A 26,236-nucleotide genomic window follows, 5' to 3' on the forward strand; every position below is an offset into this window, starting at 1 on the left:
TGAAAGAGTGATACAACCTAAATACTCAATTATTGGGGTGATTAAAATAATCACCATGCATCCATGCAGTAGAATATTTTAAGGGTATTAAAAGTCAGGTATTTAAAGAATATTTAGAAGCAAAGAAAATTGTTTATGATATAAAGCTGAATGAAAAAAAGACCTATATAAGCACATGATCCAATTGTGTTAAATACAGAGAGAGAGTAAAATCAAAAGGAAATATTATACACATGTTAACAGTGATTAACTTCTGCTGGGGAGAGGAAGAATGATATTATTATTAATTTGTTCTGTATATACTTTTCTGCATTTCTAAGTTTTTCTATCTTTAAAGTTAGGAAAATTAATGTTACTAAATTTTAAGAAAAAAATGACAAATAGTAGAGTGGAAAAAGAAAAATAGGGAAATTTAATGACTCCAAATTTGTATCTTCAATCAGTTCCCCTCAGCCTCTTCCAATATTCACAACTGGATGTAGCTCTTCTCAGATAGCTACAGATATTGAAATTTAAGAGGTCCACAATTAATCTCATGATCTTGTTTAATAGAGTTGCCAATTCATTAATTTATCTATTCAACAAATACATTGAGTGTGTACTATGTGTTGGGCACTGTAGTAGGCAGTGGACATACAGCAACAAATAAGGTATGGACCCTGCCTTCAAGAATCCTCTGACATTGTGATGGAGATAGGCAATAATGCTTGTATTGTGGAGTAAAATGTAAGTGTTACATAATGGGAATATGAACAAGGTGCCACAAAACTATAGAAGAAAAACAATTAACCTAGCCTTTGGTGGTCAGAAAAGTCTTTCCGTAGCAGAAAATATATGAACTGAGTCACAACGGATGAGAGGAATTAGGCAGGTAACATGTAGTAACTTATGCTCCAGGAAGAAATCTGTTTACACAAAGGCCAAGAGACTCACTCAGAGAACTGCAAGCAAACACTTGAAAATATAGGCTCCTGATCATAAAAATCCTTGAAAACCATCAAGGAATTGGGACTTTATTCTATGGCAATGAGAAACTATTACAGGGTTTTCACTCGCACCAAATACCCATACATTCATGCAGTTTTAGATTCTGAGAAGCAAAGCGTCCTCTCCTTCTAACACCCTACTATTTTTGAGTCCATTAAGTAGGGCTTGATGGCTCATAAATGGGTCAAGTTATCAGCAGAGTGTGCCACCATTACTGGCCTCTGCCATGTTGAGGGTAATGGTAACTGTGCCAAAGATCTGTAATGTCACCACCTGCTTTGGGGCACCCATCCCTGTTGATCACACTAACCTCTGATGCATTCGACCTTATAATAGCTCTATTGCTGGACAGTCTATTGTGAAATGAGAGAGAAAATTTCTCCCCTCCGTGTGATGCTTTGGTGGGAGTGGGAGGGTTATCCTCACAGCAGGGTGGTCCGAAGATGTCACAGAATTTAGTAAGACTGCTTTGTTTGTTTGTTCACATAGCCATTTTGTCCTGGGAAGCACTCCCACCACAGAGCGCTTGGGTCAGAAAAGTTTCAAGTAACAGCTATCGTTATGTTCCCAGCCCAAGTGGCTGTCTTCAAATGCTTAGAACCTACTGTGGAGTCTGGATATTTATGCCAGACTCTTTCTTCCATCAGGTGGCTCTCTCTCAGGGAAACTTTTCCTCATTTTGATTTGGCTTGTTTTAGACATCCAGGGTCTACCATATGGGATATATCTGAATGTCACTTGCAAAAACTCTCTGAATACTTTCCCTAGCAGTTTCCCCAGCCCCCTTGGATCAGTAGAGCTAAATAGATACCAGAAATTAGGAGTGGAGGGGACTCTCCTTGATCCAGGCTGCATCTATGTCTCGGCTATGGCCAACCAGGACACAAGTTGATCCTTACACAGTGAAAAGTATAAAGGTTACAGATCAAATACTAATGATAGACAACTCTGTGCAGTGGAATTTAGGGTGATATTTTTGTTCTAGTTTCTTCTTTCCATTTTCTAAGTTGTTTCTCAAAGACCATAATTACTTGTATAAGAAATTTAATAAAAATTAATAAGTCCTACTATGATCAACAAGGAAAGGGTGGGGTGGGTGTCGGTGAGGAGTGGGGGAAATAAGCACTCTCACATAAGTTAGAAGGGAGTGCCTTTTCTTTGAGAGCCATTTGTCAATAGCAGCCAAATCTTTGCCACGCTCTATGACCATCAGTTTATCCTGCAGATATATTCCCTTAAAACTGTACAAATAGATGCATAGGGATGTTCAAGGCAGCATTGTTTGCAACAGCAAATAACTGCAAACATCCTAAATAGTCATCGACAGAGAAATGGTTAAGTAGATTTAGATACATCTATATCAGGGACGTGGTGCTAAAAATAATGAAGGAGATCTCTATCTGCTGATTTGTATTGTATTCAAGATGTATTGAGGAAAGGTAGGTTACAGAATAGTTATATATAGTGTGATACCACTTGAGAAAGATGGATAGGTGGATGAGTAGATAGATTGATAGATGACATGATACATTGATAGATAGGTAGATAGATAGCTAGATAATTTGAATATGCATAGCAAATGTCTGGAAGAATTCAGAAGGGTGCTGTGACTTTTTACTCATCATCTTGCACTTTTTATACGGTGACTCATTTGTACTCACCCCATGAACCCTGAGTTCAGGCCAGTATTCTCCAAGACACCAGGTCTTTTCATGAACACTTACACATGCTGTTTCTTCTACCTGAAGTGCCTCCCATCTCCTCCATCCTCTCACAAACTCCTTTTTTTCCAGTAAGGGTCCAGCTCCATGTCACCTCTTCCAGATGCTGTCTTCAGAGCTCCTACCCTGCTTTCATTATCTGTTAGCACTTTCCACATCTTAGCGTCTTTTTTTTTTTTTTAACATGCCCGTTTCCCTCACTAAAAGGGAAGCTTCTCAAAAGAGGAAAACCATGACTTTTATTTCAGAATCTAGATTTGTATTTCAGAATCTAAAGCCATGCCTGGTACCTAATAAATACCTGTAAAATGTTTGCTGTTAAAAAAAAAAGGAATGACCTTTCTAAATATGAAAGTCTAACCTCCTAGAAAAAAGGAATTAGCCTCAGCACCCTAATCTGTTTATAAATCTGGAATTTCTTTTAAAATAAATGCCCATCTAAGGAAAAAAGAAAAAAAAAAACCTGAAAGTCAGGAAGATATTGAGGTCTAATATTATTGAAGTAAGGTTTAATCAAAATGGATGCTTTGAATTAAGTGAATATCTTGAGTAAATGTTCAGACTTAGTCATTACTTTAAAGAAATTATTTTGTGTTAAATCTCAAGAATCATTTTCCATTTCATCTAATCTCTCAACTTTTATTTATTTATATATATATTTATTTATATATAAGATAAAGATACAAATGACTGGATTTTATTGGCATTTATCATTTCTAATTATAGATCTTATTTTTAAAAGAAGCATATAATCACAGCTTTGGTTAAAGGTTATATATCCTGTGATCCTTTCTTTTAAATGTCGAAACTTCTATTCTTGTCTTGTTCTCTACTGTAGTCCAGACATTAGGAAAGGGTGATGAAAGGAGCAAAATTTGATTGACAGCAAACACGAATGTTAACCAACCCTCCCCCAAAGAGACTACAGTGAAATGTGAATAATGATATATAAATCATAATAGAAAGTGAAAATCAGTCAGTTTGCACATATGGTATGTGCCGCTTGGTTTCCTGAATGCAGGAAGTGTTGGGATGATTGATGGGTACGTGTTGTGTGTTGTGTGGATCAAAGTGAAATGTCTCAGTAACCTCTGGCTTTTACAAATCACAATGGAGTCCTTTTGTAATGCTAATAATGCAGTGATACAGATAAATGACAATGGGCCCTGAGATTTCGCTGGACAGTTGTGATTTCATATATTTTGTCCAATTGACCCCTGAATATATCTTTCATACCATATGTCCCAACTTTTATTTCTGAGAACATAGCTTACTGGAGTTACGAACTAAATTAATACATAATTTTGAAGGATATTGTTTTGTTTGGGGAGATAAGATTAGATCTGTTCTATTAAGTCTTCTAAGTAAACTGTGGGACTCTTCTGTAATAAAAAGTGACCTTCATGGAAGAAATGGACTGTCCACAGATGACGGTCACTCCTCATCACTGCATATACCCTTAGTATTTAGTACCACTCCTTACACAAAATAGACTTTCAGTAAGTATTGTTGAATTAATTAAAAGACTGGAATTAAGGAGAAATGTCTCAAATCCACGAAATGAAATTAATCTTCTCCTCTAATACTACTCTCAGCAAATGGCATTTGCTGAGAGGTGATGATTTTCTGGGGTTGTCATATATCTACTAGGACTTAGGTATTCGGTCCTGCTCAACTCATTTCAAAGCCAGTAGAGAAGTGCTTGGAATTTCAACATACCAACACCCACAAACTTTGCCACCCACTTCCCACCCTGCTCACTGGGCCTCAAATAATTTCTTTGATACTCCATCCTTTTGCTTTTGTGGCATTTGTCCTAGAAATTAAAAAGTGTCTTTGTTCATGCTTTTATTCGATTTCAAAATTCAAATGTCTGGAATGGGGAAAAATATTGCTGAAAGCAAACTTTCTCTGCTTTGTCCCTAAATAACCCAGGGATGAAATAGGATCAGCCGAATGTGACATTTGACTTGTCATTTCTTACAAAGAAATTGTAAGCGTCCTCTGAGTTTTGGAAATTAAGAAAATTTTGGAGTGAAGAGGTGTAATTGAATTTTTTTTTAACTTTCTGTCATGATATGCAGATTTGAAAAGTGTTTCACACAGCAGCCCAGGGGATCTCTTTAAAAATCTGATCACAGCTCTCCACTGCTTAAAGCTTTTCAGTGGTTTCCCACTGACCCAACAATATTCTCAACTTCTCACTGCAGCCTTGAAAGCCTCTGTGTCCCATCCCCATCCAATTCACTGGTCTCATCTTACACCTTTTCTCCTCAGCCTGTGCACCCAGCCAGAGAAACCTCTTGCTGCTAGACAACGCTCTGCTAAAACCTTCTCACATGCTCTCCCCCAGCCTGCAATACTCTTTTGTGCAGCCAACACCACCTCTGCCACCAGCTCCAGCCACCTTCACACCTTCCCCTGGCTGACTATTCGGCCTTCACCTGCTCCCATAAAACACTTTTGTTTCCACAGATTAGCAGTTCCCAACGAATCTAGAAGTTTCCCTTCACAATTTCTTTTTTTTAATTTTATTTTTTATTTATTTATTTTTTTAAAACATCTTTATTGGAGTATAATTGCTTTACAATGGTGTGTTAATTTCTGCTTTATAACAAAGTGAATCAGTTATACGTATACATATGTTCCCATATCTCTTCCCTCTTGCATCTCCCTCCCTCCCACCCTCCCTATCCCACCCCTCTAGGTGGTCACAAAGGACCGAGTTGATCTCCCTGTGCTATGTGGCTGCTTCCCACTAGCTATTTTACATTTGGTAGTGTACAATTTCTATAACGTCTGTCTTCCTCACTGAATCGGTTGTTCTCTGAAACTGGGGATTGTGCCTAACCTTGGTATTAGGGTGTCTTTAGCTCAAGCGAAGTGCTCAGCACATAGTTGTGTAACAATGAATGAGACAATACTACTGCAGATGAAATACTAGAAACAATCGGGGTTTGGATGTGATACGTCTGTGTTTTAATCTAGATCTAAGTGACGGACAAACACTAAATAAGATTTTTCATCTGCCCATGACTCAATGCTTAAAGTCACAATTGACTGAAAGGGGCTAAAGTCCTTGAAGCTGTGAAAAAAAACAAGCCAAAATAAAAGAATAAAATCCTCCTTTTAAAAAAATTTAGCCATTGTCTACCTGCTGAGAACCCACAGACTTCAGCATTGCTTTTTAGTTTTTATTTAACTTTATGATGAGCTTAGTCACTTTAAATATTTCAATATTCGGGGGATGAAGGAGAGGAGGGAAGTAACACTCTTGAAAGTGAATGTTGAGTCTGACTCACCTTGAACCAAAGACAGCTAAGTCTGCTGGGGACAGAGCAGCCACACGTCTCTCTGTGGGTATGGCTTCACCCACAGCTCTTACAGAAAGCCATAGATCTACCTGCTAGTCTGTTTACTCCTAGAACAGGAAGGGTTGGGACATTTGGTTTTTGTATCCATATGACTCTCAAGGAAGCACATGGCAAAAGCTTGGGGAATAGTTTTTACTATACTGTATATCTGTTTCTTAATTTTAAAAGTATATATAGCTTGTGTGAGTAATGTATATATAAAGCATATATATCTGTATGTATACCTTATATAGTAACAGTTTATCAAGATAGAATTCACAAACCATACAATAGATCTATTTAAAGTATATAATTCAAAGGTTTTTAATATCTTCGTAGAGTTGTGCAACCACTATCTCAATCAATTTTAGAATATTTTCATCACCCTACAAAGCAACCCTGTATAGATTAGCAGTCACTTCCCATTAATTTTCCATCCCCCAGCCCTAAGCAACCATGAGTTGACTTTCTGTCTCTATAGATTTGCCCATTCTGGACATTTCATATAAATGGAATCATACAATACGGTGCGCTTTGTGACTGGCTTCTTTCATTTAGCACAGTGTTTCATGATCCATCCATGTGGTAGCATGTATTAGTACTTCATTCCTTTTACAGCTGAATAGTATTCCATTGCATGGATATGCCACATTATATTTATCCATTCATCAATTTATAGACATTTGGGTTGTTTCACTTTTTGGCTATTATGAACAGTGTGGCTCTGGACATACATGCACATGTTTTTGTGTGGGCCTATGTTTTTAACATGTCTTAGATATATGCCTAGGAGTAGAATTGCTGGGTAATATGGTAATTCTATGCTTAACCTTTTGAGCAACTGCCAGACTTTTCCAAAATTGCTACACTATTTTACATTCCAACCAGTTGTCTATGAAGATTCTAATTTTTCCACATCTTCACCACTACTTGCTACTGATTGTCTTTTTGACATCATTCTACTAAGCATGAAGTGGTATCTCACTGTGGTTTTGATTGGTTTCTTTTCTTTTTTTTTTTTTTTAAAAGGTTTTGTTGTTTTTTTTTTTAATTAATTAATTAATTTATTTTGGCTGCGCTGGGTCTTCGTTTCTGTGCGAGGGCTTTCTCTAGTTGCGGCGAGTGGGGGCCACTCTTCATCGCGGTGTGCGGGCCTCTCACTATCGCGGCCTCTTTTGTTGCGGAGCACAGGCTCCAGACGCGCAGGCTCAGTAATTGTGGCGCACGGGCCTAGCTGCTCCGCAGCATGTGGGATCTTCCCAGACCAGGGCTCGAACCCGTGTCCCCTGCATTGGCAGGCAGACTCTCAACCACTGCGCCACCAGGGAAGCCCGATTGGTTTCTTTTCTGATGGCTAATAATGTTGAGCATCTTTTAATTTGTTTTTTTGCCATTTGCATCTCTTTTTGGATATATCTATTCAGATCCATTGCCTATTTTTTAACTAGGTAATCTTTTTATTGTGGAGATGTAAGAGTTCTGTATATATTCTACATACTAGTCTTTTATCAGTCCAAAAATCTATACCCTCATAAAAAATAAAAGTAAAACTCACTGAAACTGAATACATTACTCAATGGGAGGAACAGAACCACTGGAAAAGACCAATTTTTCTTATTATTAGATAAGATCCTAGAATTCTAGTGACTAGGTTACAAAAATTAAAAGAGGCCATGAATTAATTGTTCAAAGATAGAATGGGCCACCTCAAGAATGATGACTCAACAAGAATGATTAGAGACAGCCAGTCTTTTTCAACTTCTAGATTCTACCCTATTCATTAGCATGACCTGGACAAGTATTTCCCTGGACCCCAAATAAATCCTCTACAAAATAAGAGGATTGGACCAAGAGATCACTAAAGTCCCTTCTAAAAATGTTCCTGATGATTACTTTATTAAATTTAAATGACAAAAAAATTAATGGCAAATGGTCATTTCTCCCCCAGAATAGACACAGTCTTCCAAAGAAAGCACTGGGCACAGAGGGTTTTTCTCTCTCAAGGTTATATGCTAACGCTTTCCCATTACATATGATACATATGGTCAAAATCTGTAAGTATACTTTGGCCTTCTTTCCTAATTTTATCTACATTTTCTACAAACTACATATTTATTTTGAGCACCAATGTTATATCTCTATCCTTATTGCTCACTTTAGTGTTTAAATATCTTTGGTGTCCAGCTTGGCCCCTGACTATTTTCCAATTCAGAACACCGTGTGGGGAAGGCAGGGTGGACTACTGCCTAAGTATTGATAGTAGACTGTGATATCTAGCAGAGAGAGATAGTCTCCTTAGTTCCTAATGTCCCTCACTTGTTTACCAGTTCCAGAAAATTGTTTACAAAGGACCGAGATAACATTGAATACAAACAGGAAACATGTTTGACTTTAAATTTATTGTTAACTGGAAGTGCATTTATGTGAAATCCTTTAAAACTGTAAAGTATAATAAAAATAATTTTTAAGGTACACAAAAACTATAATAAAGTATAATAATAATTTTTAACCATTAACTGTAGACACTTTGAGCATCTGACATGGAAGGTAGTGAAAACAAATAGCAAAAAGGGGGCAGAATGGACATCTGTGTGATGGGGGAGGTTCGTGGAAACAAGCAAAATATATAGGCTGAGGGTCCTAAAGATAATCTTTGACTAAGAAACCAATTTGCCTAGGAGACTAGATAGATAGGTAGGTAGGTAGGTAGATAAGTGGGTAGATAGATAGAATCTCCTAGGCAAATTGGTAAATTTAAATTATAATATATTATGTTATGTTATATTATTTTACTTAAGCAGTAGTCCACCCTGCCTTTCCCAAAAGATGTTCTGAATAAGAAAATAGTCAGGGCCAAGTTAGATACCAAATGTATTTAAATGCTAAAATAAGCAATAATAAAGGATATATATATAAACACACACACACACACACACACACATCCTTTATTTATTTGTATATACATATTTCATGAAGATAATATTTATGATTATCTACTATATCAAGGCACTATTCTCGACGCTGGGGGTATAGCAGTAAACAAAATGGAGAGGTTATATTATATTATATTATAGTGGGAGTATAATGTTATATTAGATTTTACTGACCACAGCACCTAGCACAGTGCTACATCCTCTGATTCTAATGTGGAATGTTATCTGTATCAGTCAGGGCTTGGTGAGGGGAGCACAGTTCCCTGAGTATTATGGAAGAAGAGACTTCATAGAGTTGACCTAATACAATTGTGAAGAGCTGGGGAAATGAAGGTCTCGTGGTGGATTTAGTCTAAGACACCAGACTCCTGGCCAAGAAGCGGAGCTGACCAGAAGCTACTGCCTTTGTGCAGCTATTGCCTCTGCAGGTTTTAATCGGCCTCTGGTGATGGTCCTGGGGCAGCTGTTGGTCAGCAGCTGGAAAGAGGAGCCAGACCAGCTGGAACTGGCCAGGCAGTTTCACATCAATCCATCATTGATCTGACCATGACATCCAGCAGAAAGTAATGGCTACTCCATCACTTCTGCTTTCCAGCCTTGTGCAGCTTAACTAGGTTGACACAGCACAAAACTCCACACCTGCCATCAAGATAACAGTATGTTGTGTGGATGTATCTCAGGGTGGTCTTCATGATTCCTACCTCCAAATGTCCACACCTTTGTATAATACCCTCCACCTGAGTGCAGGTGGGACTTGTGACTTGCTTCTAATCAATAAAATACAACAAAGGTGACGGTCGTCACTCCTGTGACTATATTATCTTACACAAGACAGTCTTAGCACACTGGAGTGAGAGAGACTCTCCAGCTAGCCTTGGAGTAGCAAACAGCCTATGTTGTGAACTACCTGTAGCGATCATCCCTTGCAAGGAGCAGGAAATCACGAAAGAAAAGTCAATCACAAGCATCGCAAATTCTCACTTTTCAGCTTCTAATTGCACCTTTCTTGTTTCATCCTAGTATAGGGCTTTTCCTTCTTGGCACTGTTGACATTTCAGGCTGGAGAATTCTGCGTGTGGGGAGCTGTCCTGTGTATTATGGGAGGTGCAGCACCTCCTCTGGCCTCTACAAACTAACGCTATTATCTCACCACTCTCCCCCAGTTATGGCAACCAAAAATGTCTCCAGACATTGCCAAATGTACCCTGAGGGGTAAAATTGCTCTGCTTGGTAACTACTATTCTAGTATAAGAGCTATTGTAGCACTAAGCTCTGTGTAGCCAAAGGGAAATCTTAAAAAATAGAAAGATAAGCCTTGGGCACAGTTAATTCACACACTAGAAAATCTATTTTCTAACCACACACCCTCAAAAGTCAAAGCTGGTGCTTGCAGTCCTAGGTCCAATGGCTTTTTCATTTTGCTTGCCAGCTGATAATGAAGAAAGTGCTCATGTGAACACATTACAAGTAAAACTTGTTTGGGAGAGAAAACTATATTTTTAACAATGCCTGTATAGGCATGTGACTCAAGCATTAAATAGCACAGTATAGATGTAAGTTTTATTCCAACAGCTCCTGTTCTGTGGGAGAATCTATGAAAAGACAGACCTTGGGAAACTTTTTATAAACAACTAATTATACAGTAGATCTTTCTGAAATATTTGCTTGGGGTTCCAGAATCCATTCTCATCATTATATTTTGGCATAAGTTGTCGTGCTACATTAAGTATTGTGGCCCAGGTAATGTTATAGGATATTAACGCTAATGTGAAATCCTAAGCACAGAATTATTTTGAAACAGATGCCCAAGATATAGTGCTATTAGTATAACAAGCCCTCTGGTAATAGAGCTTTTTTTTTTTTTTAAATAAAGTTGACAAAAGTATGGATAAATGAGTGAATGAATTCATTCTTGCAACCTGCCTTTCTTGAGAAACTACTACACATCAGGCACTGTTGTCTTCACATCAAATTCTCATCATGGGCTCTAACAGAGCTAACATAACGTGGAAATTATACCAGCTGCTGAACCCCAGTGCTCATTCTTCTATAGCAAAATCCAAGGCACCACTTTCTTAAAAATCAATGTTACTGAAAAAACAGCAGTCAGCAGCTGTTTTTTAAAGTGGACACATAGCCAAAGGAAATATTTATCTTGTATTTCAGTTACAGATGGAGATCAGCTGTTTCTCAAATCAGGTTTTACTGAAAAGACTAAGGTACTGTTGTCATTGCTAAAGACATAATAGATAAGGGGAGAGATTTATTGGTTAAGGTTACAGGAATGACAGGCTCCTTGTTTAATGGAAGAGACAGAAGAATAGATGAATGAATAGGTGTGGTATTATGAGAACATCATGCATAGGGCACTGGGGTAGCAGGGAGAGAAGGCACCTAACTCAGCATGGAGATCACTGAAGTTTCCAGTCAGAAGTAAAGAACTTATTTGCATCTGTCAAGGGAAGGAGCTAGAAAAGTGTGCTCCAGCATAAAGAATGACACGAGTGACCTTGAGAACTGTGATACAAAAGGTGTATCCAAGCCGTCGGAAATGAGTCTGGATGCAGGCAGGGCCAGGTGACGACATGCTAAGAAATTTTAACTACATCCTGAGGTGATGGGAACTGCTCTGGATTTCACGCAGGGCTGTGACATGGTGGCAATTTGCGTTTCTGGAACAACTAGTCTCTGATTGGAGCACGGACAGGACCTGGACAAATCCTGAGGCAGGAAGACCGTTAGGCAGCTAAGGCACAAATAGTGTCAAAGATATTCATGAAAGCTAGCATGGAGGCAGCAGGGATGGCAAAGAGAGGATTTGGGCATGTTCTCGCCTCCTGGGGGTGGGTCTGTAAAGAGCCTCCCTCTCAGAAAGGGAAGAAAGGCAGAACCAGTTAGCCTACTTGGGTTCTACAGGAGGCTATACACATATAAAACAGTCCTACACATCTTAAGTACTTAGAAATACACATCTAGAACACATTCCTAAATGTCTTAAATAATTACTCATATGATAGAGAGTATAAATTTACTATCCCCATAAGAAAAGATGTCTTTTGGAACACATATTCATTAAGAAGGAATTATCATACTTCATGAAGTCAATCTGTCTGCAATTGTCAAATGTTGCCCTTTCTCTGAGGAAAATCACCAATGTAGACACGCATGTACACCACACTTCAGTTTTCTCTCCTAAGTCTAGTTTGTAGACATCATTTGGTATAGCAAACAATATGTAATCTATTTTATACATTCGTGCCGAATAAAAATTGCTGGATTCAATTATATTTCAAGTGGCAGAGCAATAACACATAAACAGGGAAAGTAGCAATATGTTCAAACGAAGTAGGCAAACACAACTTTTCAGGAATATATTTATTGTGGATGTCAAGGTGCTCTTCTGCTACAAAAAAATGTTGTTTAGGTATATCATGCTACTGACTTGACACCAGTTTGTAATTTTAAGCGAAGAGTTTTTCCTCACCTATTTCAGTCCCAAGAAATGGAGTCATTTTAAAATGATGGGAAGAAGAGATAGAATGTGATAGCCTTGCTTATATAAATATAGCCCTGAAAGATTCGAGCATTTAGAGTTGGTTTGCCCAGAAACCACTAGAGCTATCTTTACCAACACCTAAGTCATTAGAAATGAAACGCATTCTAGATCAAGCCTGAACTGGCAGAATTGCCCCACTTGTTTCTATTTTCAAGTTATCTGGGCTGATCTAAAGTTTAAATACTTTTCAAGCTTAATTAGATGAAACACTTAAGTTATACAAGCATTTAATACTGAGTTGGAAATTGAAAAACAGATACTATGAAATCCCTAGGTAAAAAGAAAAATCAAGCAACATCTGCAAGTCCCATTTCTCTATCACTTGGGACGGATGTGTTTATACAGATCCAAATCTTTAAATAACCAAATGCCTCTGAAATGATTTTTTTTTAACTTTTTGCACAGTATTGCTGATCTGTGGAAAGGCCTGAAGATCCTCACACAGCTGTTGTCAAAGAATGATTTGCGAAGGCGTCAGGAGGAGGTAGTACTCACCACAGGTGTTCCGATTATCGCTTCTTAGAATTCGCAAACTCTGGGAAGGTAGGAGAGCACCTAACTCATGGGGCTGTGCCAGCATCCAAAGAGTGCTTGCTATTTTGGTGTGAGTTTTATAGGGATCCATTTATGAAGATTTTTCTCCCTGACATTTAGCAGAGCTGTTTTATAGTCATGAGAAAGGAGAGTGATTTTAATAAATTATGGGGAAATTATAGCACAGTGCCTTACACTCACTCAACGCACATTGCTGAATGAATACATGAGAGCACCCCTCCCTCCCAATAAAGCATAAGAAACAGAATTTGAAAACTGTAAGAAGCGTTAAAGATCATCTATCTTGGCATCCCATGGCACCCACAGATACCCAGTTTTACAGATGAATAAACTGAGACCCGGGGACTTTAAATAATTTGCCCAAGGTCATACAGTTAGTTTAGTAGTGAGAACAAGAGATGCCAAACAAATAAGAGGATATTCATTTATTTGCTCGCTCACCAGGGAGTCTGCTAACTTATTTACTTTTATAGATCATTAGGGCCTTCCTTTAGCCTGCACATTATAGGTACTCAATAAAGTCCATGAAATTCATTCATTCATTGTTTATTCACTCATTTGTTCATTCATTCAGATAATCTTTATCTGAATACCTACTCTGTGCCAGGTATCAGGTATATGATCATTTGGATCATTTTCTCCTTCAAAAAAAATATACTAGAATCAAATACATATTTTCATTTTTTGAGTAAGAATTAATATTCCTATGTCAAATCATATCATTAGCCTGTCTAGTACTACACTCTGCCCCCAGCAGGATCTTCTAGCTGGGATTCTTGTAAGAAAGTTGAATCTCCCCATCCCAAAGCTTATTTAGCCCATTATGCAAGGCTGCACACAACCATGGGTCCTCGACTGACTTACTACCACAGGCTGTGGGTTAATGCTGTTTCATGAGATTTGACTACCCTTGTTATGGTGGTTTATATAACTACAGATGTTCCCTGGTAACTGCAAAAGAATCCAGCTCATTCAAAATTGCGATAATGTTAATTCCATGAACAGCTCACTAAATTCCATGGTAAGCATAAAATAGAATGTTTCTGTTTACTATTGTTATTTACGGCATGTGCCCTTTGATGTCATTACTTTTTTCTTTTATCCATCTTCCCTTTTTAATTTGATAAATATTCATCCCTGTCCAGTTTCCACCTTTCAAAGATCAGATAGCCTAATTTAACACTTTATCGTCATACATATTCTTGCTTATAATAACACAGTTTTTATTTCAAACATTACTAAGTACTTTTCATTTGGCATTGTAGCATTTCATACTGCATCCTTGTGAGATTACCACAAGCAAAGAGGTTTTATACTTCTTCGCCCTGAGTCATATGGTTCATTTAGGTTAACTTGCTATATCAAAGATAGCTTAAAAAATTCTAAAAAAGAATTCTATGTCTGTCAAGATGACATTAATCACTACACTTTTATTCCCTGTTAACCAGCAGTTCCCAAACTCATGAGAATCACCTAGAGGGCTTGTTAAAACACAGATTGTTAAGTGGAAGCCACCCAGTGTCCACTGATGGATGAATGGATAAACAAAACGTGGTACACCCATACAATGGAATATTATTCAGCCTTAAAAAGGAAGGAAATTCTGACACATACTACAACATGGATAAACCTTGAGGAAATTATGCTAAGTTAAATAAGCCAGTCACAAAAAGACAAATACTGTATGATTCACTTATCTGAGGTACCTGGAGTAGTCCAATTCACAGAGACAGAAAGTAGGATGGTGGTTGCCAGGGGCTAAGGGGAGGTGAAATGGAAAGTTGTTGTTTAATGAGTATAGAGCTTCTGTTTTGCAAGATGAAAAGAGTTCTGGAAATGGATGGTGGTGATGGTTGCACAACAACGTGAATGTATTTAAGACTAGTGAATGGTACACTTAAAAATGGTTAAGATGGTAAATTTAATATTATGCATATTTTATCCCAGTTAAAACACACACACACACACACAGTCCCAGATTGCCAGACTTTTGCAGAGATACTCATATCATAGGTTCAAGGTGGGGCCTGAGAATCTGAATTTCTAACAAATTCTCAGGTGATTCTGATGCTACTGGTTTGGGGTCTATAACCTGAGAACTGCTGAGATACACAAAGTTAGTGACAGCTCTAGAAGTTCTATATAAAAAGGGTTTATGGGTAATAATCTGTTGTAAGAAAGATGAGGGGATTTGCCTTTCCAGTTTTCATAGTGAACACACTGCCTTCAGATTGCATGTTTATTTGGAGAAGCTTTAACGGGAGAGCTGAAGAAAACGAAACCAGCTGCCCACATCTCTGAGCCACCTCTTGGTGACACAGCTGTACCTAGCTAATTGCTCAGGTCATCTCATAAATCCTAAGTGTAAAGGGGAAAATTAAAGAACTTGACATTTTTGCACTTAACAGATACAATCTCTTTCTTTAATTTTACAGTTTTTCTTTTAAATTGGAAAAGAGCAAGTAGGCATTTTTTAAAAGAAGAGAGGAAAATATGAAACATTAATCAAATGAAGAGCTATATGTTGAGTACCTGGGCAAATTAAGCGTGAAGCAATGTGATAAGCTCTATCGAATTAAAATTCATAATACTCCCTGGGGTGTGCTAGGACAGCAGTCTCATCAACTGCTGTAGAAAGTGTATACCACAAATACCCTGGAAAGATTTGACCATATATGTCGAATATCCATATCTTTCCACCCAGTGATCCCACTTACAGAAATATATCCTAAAGAAATAAAAATGTAGAATATCAGAATACTTACCACAACATACCACTTGTGGGAGTATAAAATGCCATAATCCTGATGGAAGGAAATTTGGCAATATCTAACAAAACTACATATGCATTTACCTTTGACACAGCAAGTTCTAAGTCCTATCTCAAAGGTACAGCAGCAAAAATATGAAAAGACATATGCACAACACAAGCCTATTAATTTCAGTATATTTATAACAGGAAATGTTTGGAAACAACCTAACTGTCCATCAATGAGGGACTGATTAAAGAAACTAAGGAACATTCACACAATTGAATACTATACAGAAGTAAAAAGAAATGTGGACTGTCTTGATATAGTATATTACATGGGGATCTCCAGGATATATAATATAAGTGAAAAAAGTAATGTGCAAAACAAAAACAGAGTGCTACCCTTTGTGAGATAAAGGGGTGTGTGTATGTATATTTCCCCCTTTTTTGCAAAAATTAATAGAAGAATAAACCAAACACTAGTACAAATGATTAGTCATCAGGGAAAAACAAAAGTACAGTAGGATACCTACAAGAACAGATAATATTACTAAGACAGAAATTATCAATGTTGGCAAAGATGAAGAACAAATAGAACTCATACACTGCTGGATGAAGTGTAAATTGGAACATCCACTTTTAGAAACTCTTTGGCAATATATACGAAAGCCTGAACACACACATACCACGTGACCCAGGAATTCTACTCTTGGGAATGTACCCACCAGAAATACATATGTGCACTAAGATGCATATATAGTATACCATAATTTATTTATCCATTTTGCTGTTGATGGAGAAAAGGGTATCTAGTTTTTAGCTTTAACAAATAATGCTTCTTGAACGTTCTTGTATGTGTCTTTTAATATAATAGAATACGTTAGCAGCAATGAAAAAGTGAATACTTCTACTGCACACAGCAACATGGATGGATCTCATAAATAAATATATTGTTGCATTATCTTATTTATATATAGTTCTACATATGGCAAAACTAACCTAGTATCTGAAGTCAGGAGAGTGGTCATCTCTGGAGGGAAGAGTGGCATAGGAGTGGAAAGGGCATAAGGGCAATTTCTGGGGTGCTAGAAATATTCGACAAAGTGGGTGCATGGGTATATTCAGTTTATGAAAAATCATCAAGCTGTATGATCATGATGTGAATATTTCACTATATGTATAGTACACTTTTTAAATGGTTTAAAAGCATAAAATTATTAAATCTAAAGGGAGGGAGGAAGCAGGGTGGAGGAGATGGCTGGAAAGCAAGACCTTTCTGAATCTATCTTGTATAGTTTTGCCTTTGGAATCATGGACATATTTTACATATTCAAAAAATAAATTCAATGAAATAAGAAAAATGTATAGATGCATGTATTAAACGGAGGTAATTAAAACTATGTTTTCTCAGATGTTAAATAAATTCTGAGATAGATAGATATAGATAGATGATAGATGTAAATAGGTATAGATATATTTTTAAAGAGTACTCTATAGCAAGCTATTCTTTCAGGATTTAACATAAGTCTGAAAATGGACAAAGCCAAGTCCTCTGAAATGCTAGAATGATTATTCTAGATTCGGTCTAACAGCTTGAAAAAAAGTGATGAATGCTAAAAGCTCAAAAGCTCAAGCTGTAGGGAAACAAAGAAAGACGATAGAAAAATGAACAGCTGGAAAAGCACTGGTTACTATCCAAAACAAAGAGATGTACTGCGGTTAGGCACATACTAACCTAATGGCCTTTGGAACTGACAAAAATGTGTTTGAGAAGCTGTAACATCAAGGCAGGTGGCTCTGTGAGCTAAGCAGTAAACTAAATGCCCAGACAGAGCCCCCATTCGCTTGGCCTTGGCTGAGTCAGTTCAGAACATTTAATACTGACAGCTGCAGAACTGTGCAAAATGGTGAGTAAAAAACAAACAAACAAAATGGTCAAGTGGTTCATAACTGTTTTTTATTATGAACTTTAGCACCTCCTTCCAACTACTTCATGCCCAAGATTTTCCCAAATGGTCCTGAGCTAATGGAGTGGGAGGATAATTGGAAGAAGCCTAGAATCCTCATCTTGGGGAGAGGCAAGAAATATAATTGTGTATGCAATAAGCAATCTGATTTTAATCTGTAAAGAATTCTGACCCCCAGTGGATCTTATGCCATAATGGGGTCAGAAGTTTGAACATCTTTCTAGTTTGGGTGTTCACATATAGCTCTGCACCTTACTAATTTTGTGACCTCAGCTATCTCTTTAATCTTTTTGGACTTCAACTTTCCTCATCTGTAAAATGATAAGGAACCCTGTTGGGTTGTTCTAAGATTAGATCAGATAAGGTACATGATGTATTTAGCACAGTGTAAGCATTTAAAACCAGCTAACATTACCATGCTACCACACTCTATCTTTTCCTCATGCATTACTAACTAGAAAAAAAGTGAGTGGAATGGATTAACATTTATTCACCACCTATTATGTGCTAGATGCCTCACTAAGCATTTAAATAGTACAGTATAATTTTTATTTATTTTATTTAATCTTTGCAAAACTCTCATGAGGTTACAAATAAGGTAATGATGTTCACAGCTCCTATGTGGCAGCACAAGGATTTGAGTCCATAGTTCTCTGACTCCAGAAATTACTTCTCTGTGTCTACAAGGAAGTAATCATCAGGATGAAAAGAGAACCATATCAGGGGGATAGTCTGTGACTGCCAGGAAAGCATTGATTAGTCATTCATAAAATAGCTCAAACACACACCAAGAACTAAGCAAAGGGCTTACTCCCTCTTAGAATAGATAGAGACAGTTCTCTTTGGAAGATGGAGGCGGGCTGAACTGACAAAGTGTGGGCAAGTTGAAGTTGGTGACCTACAGAACAGTGCCTGGTACAATAAGTGAGTGAATGAGGACATTTAATATGGAGAAAAGGTTCCTCGGTCACTATACGTCCTCTGGATGAAGCTGAGGTCAGAATTTAGGGGGCCAGGGAAAACAAGAGGACTTAGACCAATGAACATATATTCTAAACCAAAGCCAGGGATCATAGAATAAAATATTAAAATTGTCCTGAAAAATCCAAACAAGACTAACAGTTGCTGTAATTATAAGAAGTAGGTGAGCTCATGTTGATGTTGAGAGCTCAAGGCTGGACAGAGGTCATAGGTGGAGGAGGAGAATATGAGTAAGACATAGACCAAGGAAGTTCAGACTGGTCAATGGAATGAACAGAGAGGGAGGAAAATATAGACCAAGCAGGAAAGCACAATTAGTTTTCATCTATGGATCCCAGGACAGTGGCTGTTGGCCTATAATTCTGGTTTTAGGTAATTAATGTAATAAGAGTAGGTATTGTTTCATGAAACTTTCAATGTATGTACTGGATCACATTATAAAATGTATTTTTTACTATGGGCCATGAAATCTCCTGCTTCAGGGAATTTGGGACCTACTTGAAAATTATACTCCTGTTAATGGTAGTTAGGGAAATAAGCTACAACTGTTGATTAGGAAGGACCCATGGTCCAGATATGCCTCAAGGGGCAGCCTTACCTTGATAAAATCACCACGTTCCAAGGTCTATTTCACCATTCCATGGGCAAAGGAATTTGATTGTGCTGCCCATGAAGAGATGTCCAGTATCTTAGGACTGACTCATGTATTAATATGCAAAGAGAAATATGGCTACATGAAGTTATTTTGATTATCCCCTCCTGGTGGGAAAAATCTGCCTGGGTAGTTACATGAGAATGTGGCTTGGTGCACATTGAATCAGAGTAACAGTAATTAGATTGATCATGTAAGTGGTAGTCATATCTGGGTGTGAAAACTCTCTCTGGTAATAATAATTAATAACAGCTAGCATTTATTGAGAGCTTACTGCATGTCAGACATTGTACTCAATACTTTATATCTCATTTAATCCTCACCCTGAGATTTTTCACTGAGGAGATACACCTGCCAAGCAGATGGCACGTTGATGTCAATTAGTCAACCTACCCTTCTTCTGAACACCTGCTAACAAATTGTCTCTTTGACTCCACCTTACCAGACTGCTAATCTTGCTTGCTAACACTGTTCCCACACTTGCCTAAACAACACTCCTGAAGTCCCTGCAAGGAGCACCAGCCGGGTACACAAGCCCTAGAATAACATGGAGAATTTTCCAGAGAATCAATCTTCCTTGATGGTAAACAATTTCAAATATTTTATATGAAACAAACTGGGTATATTATGAAGCACAATACAAAATTTGAATGAATTGTAATTTCATCCTTAAAGTAAAAATCTTGAGATCTCTCTTTTAGGGTACTTGGTGGAAAAGTTTTAAAATCAGAGTCCAAGGGCAGCACAAAGCAGCTGAATGGGCCTAAATTTCCTGAATTATAATCACATATTTGCCACATTTCCTACTGCACTGCCCAGCTCACCTTGACTGAATTGGGTGGTTTAAATTTCATGAGCCCCATATTGACAATTAGCTCTTAGGTTCTGTCTATAGGTAGCTAATTTTATACAGTAACATTTTTTTCAAAATTAGAATGTATTTTCTTTCTCTGACTTAAAAAGGAACACAAATTTATCGTAGAAAGTTTTGAAGATATAGAGCCACATAAAGAACAAATCTTTAAGCACCTTAAACTCACCAATATGAAGGAAATAAGATTGTTAACATTTTAACAAACAAATAGTTTTGAGTATCTGCTATGTGTCCAGCAACTATTGTAAACTTTGGGGCTACACTGTGAATTAGACAAAGTCCTTGCCTTCAAAGACATTCTACTTCTTCATTCTTGTAGATATAGATGATAGAGATAGAGATATAGAAATATACAAGTATATTTTTATAAGGCTGGGATACTACTCACATTCTTTTATTAGGTGATTTTTTATTTAACAGTATGTTATAAACATGATTTTATTTTATTACACTTTCATCTACACCATAGTTGTTAAAAGCTGCCCAGTAACTAGGGACACAAAATTTATTGTCTAATAAGCCTCCAACTTATTGTTAGATTTTAGGTTGTTTTCAATTTTTCTTTCTTATAAATATACAAAGATGAATATTTTTACAGACAAATTTTTGTGTATATCTATGATTATTTCCATTGGATGAATTCTTTTCAGATCAACATGATCTTCTTTTTGGGTCAAAGATCATGCATGTTTTCATGACTTTTAATACATTATCAGAAAGAGTTATACCAGCCTATATGTTCAAAAGCAGTTTATGATAATGTCTGTTTTCTCATACCTCAACATTATGTATTTATTATTAAAATTTTTAAACCAATTTGTAGGTGAAAATTGGCTTCTTGTTTTAATATATATATTTTTAAAATTTCTCATGAGATAAAAAACTCATTGGCTTCTGCAGTTCATCTTTTGTGAATTGCCTTCTCATGTCTATGCTTTGGCCATTTTTTTTTTTTTATAAATTTATTTATTTATTTATTTATTTATGGCTGTGTTGGGTCTTCATTTCTGTGCGAGGGCTTTCTCCAGTTGCGGCGAGCGGGGGCCACTCTTCATCGCGGTGTGTGGGCCTCTCACTATCGCGGCCTCTCTTGTTGCGGGGCACAGGCTCCAGATGCGCAGGCTCAGCAGTTGTGACTCACGGGCCTAGTTGCTCCGCGGCATGTGGGATCTTCCCAGACCAGGGCTCGAACCCGTGTCCCCTGCATTGGCAGGCAGACTCTCAACCACTGCACCACCAGGGAAGCCCTGGCCATTTTTTTATTGGGGTTGGCTATCTTTTTTCCTCTCTTATTTGTAAGGGTTTTTCCTTTTAAATAAAGTATATAATGACTTTTTGTCTGCCACATATGGTACAGCTATTTTTCAGTTTATAACTTGCATTTTAATTTATTTACTGAGTTTTGACGTTGAAGAGTTTTAAAATTTTATGTGGTCGATAATTTCATTTTATAACTTCTGGTTTGTAGCTTAGAAAGGCCTCTCCCACCTCAACACCTACTACCTTTTTAATTCTTTCTAATTCCAAAGGATAACATCACAAAATGTGTTGGACACATTCTGAATATCTCTCAGATTTGAGGCAAGAAATATGATCCTTCAATTTTCAGGAAAAAAAACTGGGGGGAAAGAAGGGTCATAGAGAGAGAAGAGGGGTAGGTAGTGCTTTGAGACATGCATGTTACTGTACCCTTTTCTTCCCAGAAAGGAACTAGACTCTAATCCAGTGGTCTTGGGTAGGGCCCAAGAATTTGCATTTCTAACAAGTTCCAAGATGAGGCTCATGGCTGCTCTAGTCTGTAACAATAGGTGAGAACACTAGAATTCCTTAATATAACAACCAATTTGAATTGATTTACTTCATCCTTTTTCTAATCTAATAACTTTCACTAATATGACACAATAAGATAAATTTAAGAGTCTGAGCAAATTTTCTCTAGCGTACCTGTCCCCACTCAGCAGTCCCCACTCAAGACCTGGCCAAATGAGAAAGACTGTGTCCAGACACTGAGTTTCCAGAAGGTCTCCATGGCTCCCTGAGCACCTGAGATTCTCCTGAGGTCACTGGCCCACATCTGGTTCTGACTGAGCACTGGGAGAGGGTCCATTCTTTTCTGCTTCGGTAACTACTTTGTAAAAATCTCTGTGGTGAATGGGGTGTCAAACTCTTCTCTGAGCTACAAAGTGGGTTTTTTTCCTTTTTAAGTAGCAAACCAAATTTCCATTTCTGAGATTTATATTTGTTTTAAAACAAAAATATTATGCAAGTCAGACCTCAAAGCCAGCTAATACCACCATGCCTCTCATCCTCATCATCCTTGTATAAATGCAAGCTCCCAAGGGCTTAATCTTCAATCCTCCCTTCTCTGTGCTTCCTCTCCAAAGACTGCTTTGCCAGGGCTGCTCACTTTCCCCGTCATTTCCACTATGTTTTTCTGAAATCCCTTGTTCTACCCCCAGATAAGCTCTTCTACATCCTTCCATGTTTTTCCCACAGCTGGGAGTCATCCCAGACCCGTTCCTCATTCCCCACATCCAGACACAAAATCTAGAAGACCATGTCATCTCAACATCTCTCAAACCTGTCCATTCTTCTAATCCCTGTTGTTATTGCCTTAATTCAAACCCTTAGGATCTGTCCCCTGGAAAGGCTGCGTGGTACAGAAATGAATACACAAATGATTTGGTACCAGAGAGACTTGTTCTTGACTCACATCCACTGCTTATTAATGGCCTGACACTGGAACAATAACTTGACATTTCTGAGGCTTCCTCCTCTTTAAAATGGGAATCGGCTCCATCTCGCAGGCATGCCTTGTGGGTTAATAAGATAGCGTATGTGAGAGGCTTAACAGGCTGCTCCACCCACTAGGTCTTCAACAAATATGGGTTTCCTTCCCTACTCAATCTTTATTTTTTTATTTATTTATTTTTTTGGGGTTAGGGCTCACCCTAATGATCTCATTTTAATTTAATTACTTATTGAAAGACCCCATCTCCAAATATAGTCACATTCTGAGGTACTGGAGGGTTAGGACTTCAACATACAAATTTGGAGGCAGGGAACACGACTCAGTCCATAGCCTACTCAATCTTTAGTTCTTTGATTTTGATCAGTGTTTGCTCATGGGTCCCCTGTTCTCCAAAAGAACATCCACACTATCACCAGAGAAGCCTTTCTGAACCAGAAATCTGATTTTTTTTTTTTTAAAGCAATTAGGTTCTTAACATTGCTGGCAGGACAAAGCCACAGCAGAGATGCTCCAGGCACTGTCCTCCGTCTGCCTTTACAGGGCTCATCTCCTTTGTGTCCCCTTCTAGATGCTTCCTGAAGTGTGCACACTCCTCGGAACACACCCAGCAGCTTCATGCCTTCCTGACTTCCCAAGTCTGGTCCCCATGGCATGTATCCTTCTCTTTCCCCAACACTGTTCACCTGACAGCTCCTTGCTATTTATTCCTTAAGCCCCACCTTAAGCATCTTAAGAAATTTTCTCTGAATTATTTACATAATTGATCTTACCTCCTTTTTTAAAATCACTACTATACTTCATATAAAATGTGATTACACCCTTTATAACATGGTAGTATGTTAATTATTTGTATGTCCATTTCTCTTCCAGACTCTGAGGTCATTGAGAATTGAGATCACATACTGGGTATCTTTATAGAGCCAACACCTAACAAATAGAACCATTAACTTCAACTCTTCTAGACCTCCTCACACTTTATATTGCATATATTAAAATGAACTCACATCACACAATTAATATAACTCTTTTGCTCTGATATTTTGCAAGGATTTTATAATTTTGCTTTTAAAATTATTTAGCTACAAATGAGTGGTTAATTCTCGAAGGGCAATGATTTCTAGGCAATCATTAAGCATAATCATAATTCTCCCAACGTGGGAAATCTGACCTAGAAATTACTTTTAAATATAATGAAATACTAAATTAACAATAACATTTTGCAGATATTTAATAACTTATTTTACATTTTGTCATGTTTTTTCTTTTCATTTTTTTGGAACCAGTAGTGAACTTTTTCAGATCTCAAATATTTCCATACCGCTGAAAAGTTTGTGGGCCAAAAGGACTGTTCTTATGGTATGTAATCAACACAGTACTTCTGCCAATACATACTAGGTATTAAATAAAGAATAAGTATTTTGGTGAATTAATAAATAGCTCTGTGACCTTTTTTATTTTTTGCTACCATTTAGTTAGCTTTTGCCATGTGCCTGGCCCTGTGCTGTTATTTATATATATATTAACTCAATTGATGCTCACCATTTTCTCCATTTTTATAGATGGAAGCACCTGATCCCTAAGGATATCAAGGAACTTATCTACTCGGTGCATTGATGGCAGAGCCAGGATTCACTCTAAGGCCATGTCTCAACCACTACACTATATCACCTAAGGTCATGTCTCAACCACTATACTATATCAATCTGACTTACAGCTTCCTTGCCCATAAACTAAAGATAATTATATATTTCTCAAAATACACATATATTTTGAAAATGAAATGAAAGCGACTAGCATAGTACTTAGAACATAGTTACTATACAATAAATAATTTAAATAGTTTGCTAGGGACTGAAAATAATTCTCTTATGCTGAGATAACAGTAGGTGTGCTCAGAACTCCTATTATGTGCTCCCATAGCAGCTGGACTTTTCCTAAGGAGCACCTGTGTTGAATCTAATATATTTGCTTGTTTAATTGTCTCCCTGTCTAGACTATGAGCTCCATGAGGACAAGAACCACGCCTTCTTAGTCACCTTCATACTCAAGTTCCCAGCATATTATCTGACAGAAATATTAGCTACTTGAAATAAATATTAGTTGAATTGGTTAAGTTAGTAAGCACCTACTTGGTGCAAATAACTACCAGGAAAGGAGTAGAAATCAAGTCTTTTGCCAACAAGTAGCCTATACTCTAGTTGGGTTAAAAAAAAATCATAGCACAGTATTTTCAAAGCAATATGTACTCATAATTTGTATAGTAGCATCTCATAAGACCTCGCTGCTTTTTCTATTCATAGAATCCCATAAAGGATATAATATGAAAAACATTGTCATAATTCTGCTAATATTCTTGCTAATATTCTTTTAGCATACTATCATTAAGGTGTAAGAAGAGAACAAAAACACATCAAGCCCATAATGATATGCAAATGATATTGATCTAATCAGTCATGTTTGCTGTCATGAAGAAGTCCACATGATTACAAAATATTTCACATATTGTGTGAACGTTATTATAGACTACATCATCATCATCATTAAACACCCATTTGTGTGAGGCACCCTGCTAGGTACCATGTAAAATGCTTTAATTAAACAAGTACAATCTCTATACTTGAGAATCAAGTTCACTCAAATAATCCTCTATTAAAAAAAGTTCTCTGATACTTTTAAAGTATTAAATTTAAGGAATAATTTAAGCAACTGGATCCTATTTTATTGACACTTTCATTAATTTTCATAAATTATCAAGTGTACAAGGTAAATCCTAAAGAATATGGATTCAATCAAGCTTTCATTTGTTTTTTATTAATTTAAACTAGATCTGGTTATTTATATTTATACTGATTTTTATATAGTCTTTATATATGAGGACTCAAGACTTTGTCATGGCTTTCAATTTTATTTCTAAATTTATCATTTGATTTTCAACTTATTTTATGGCATCCTTTTCTCCAAATAATGTCATGCAGTCACAGTTTTTAGTCTTTTGGTACAGTTTCTGTCTTGCTATAATGGTGTATTTTATTTTCATTCCTTATATGGTTTAATCTTTTAGATTTAAATCTTCAGTTCATCTGGAATTTATTTTTTGGAAGGTATTTTTTAAATGTTTTGCCAATTATCTTCACACCATTTTTTTCAAACTTT

The 26,236-nt window shown here is 37.1% G+C and overlaps 1 long non-coding RNA gene across 1 annotated transcript in view; it reads left to right on the forward strand.

Annotated features, from left to right (window-relative positions):
* The window catches only part of LOC309631803, a 129,579-nt gene extending 108,301 nt beyond the window's left edge, over window positions 1-21,278 (forward strand). Inside the window, exon 3 of the long non-coding RNA XR_014246562.1 lies at window positions 12,956-21,278. This is a non-coding gene — a long non-coding RNA (uncharacterized lncRNA). The remainder of the gene's footprint in view (window positions 1-12,955) is intronic.
* The last annotated feature ends 4,958 nt before the right edge of the window (window positions 21,279-26,236 follow it).

Source organism: Balaenoptera borealis (genome assembly GCF_965194805.1).
Source record: "Balaenoptera borealis genome assembly, chromosome: 7".
NCBI classification, from domain to species: domain Eukaryota; kingdom Metazoa; phylum Chordata; class Mammalia; order Artiodactyla; family Balaenopteridae; genus Balaenoptera; species Balaenoptera borealis.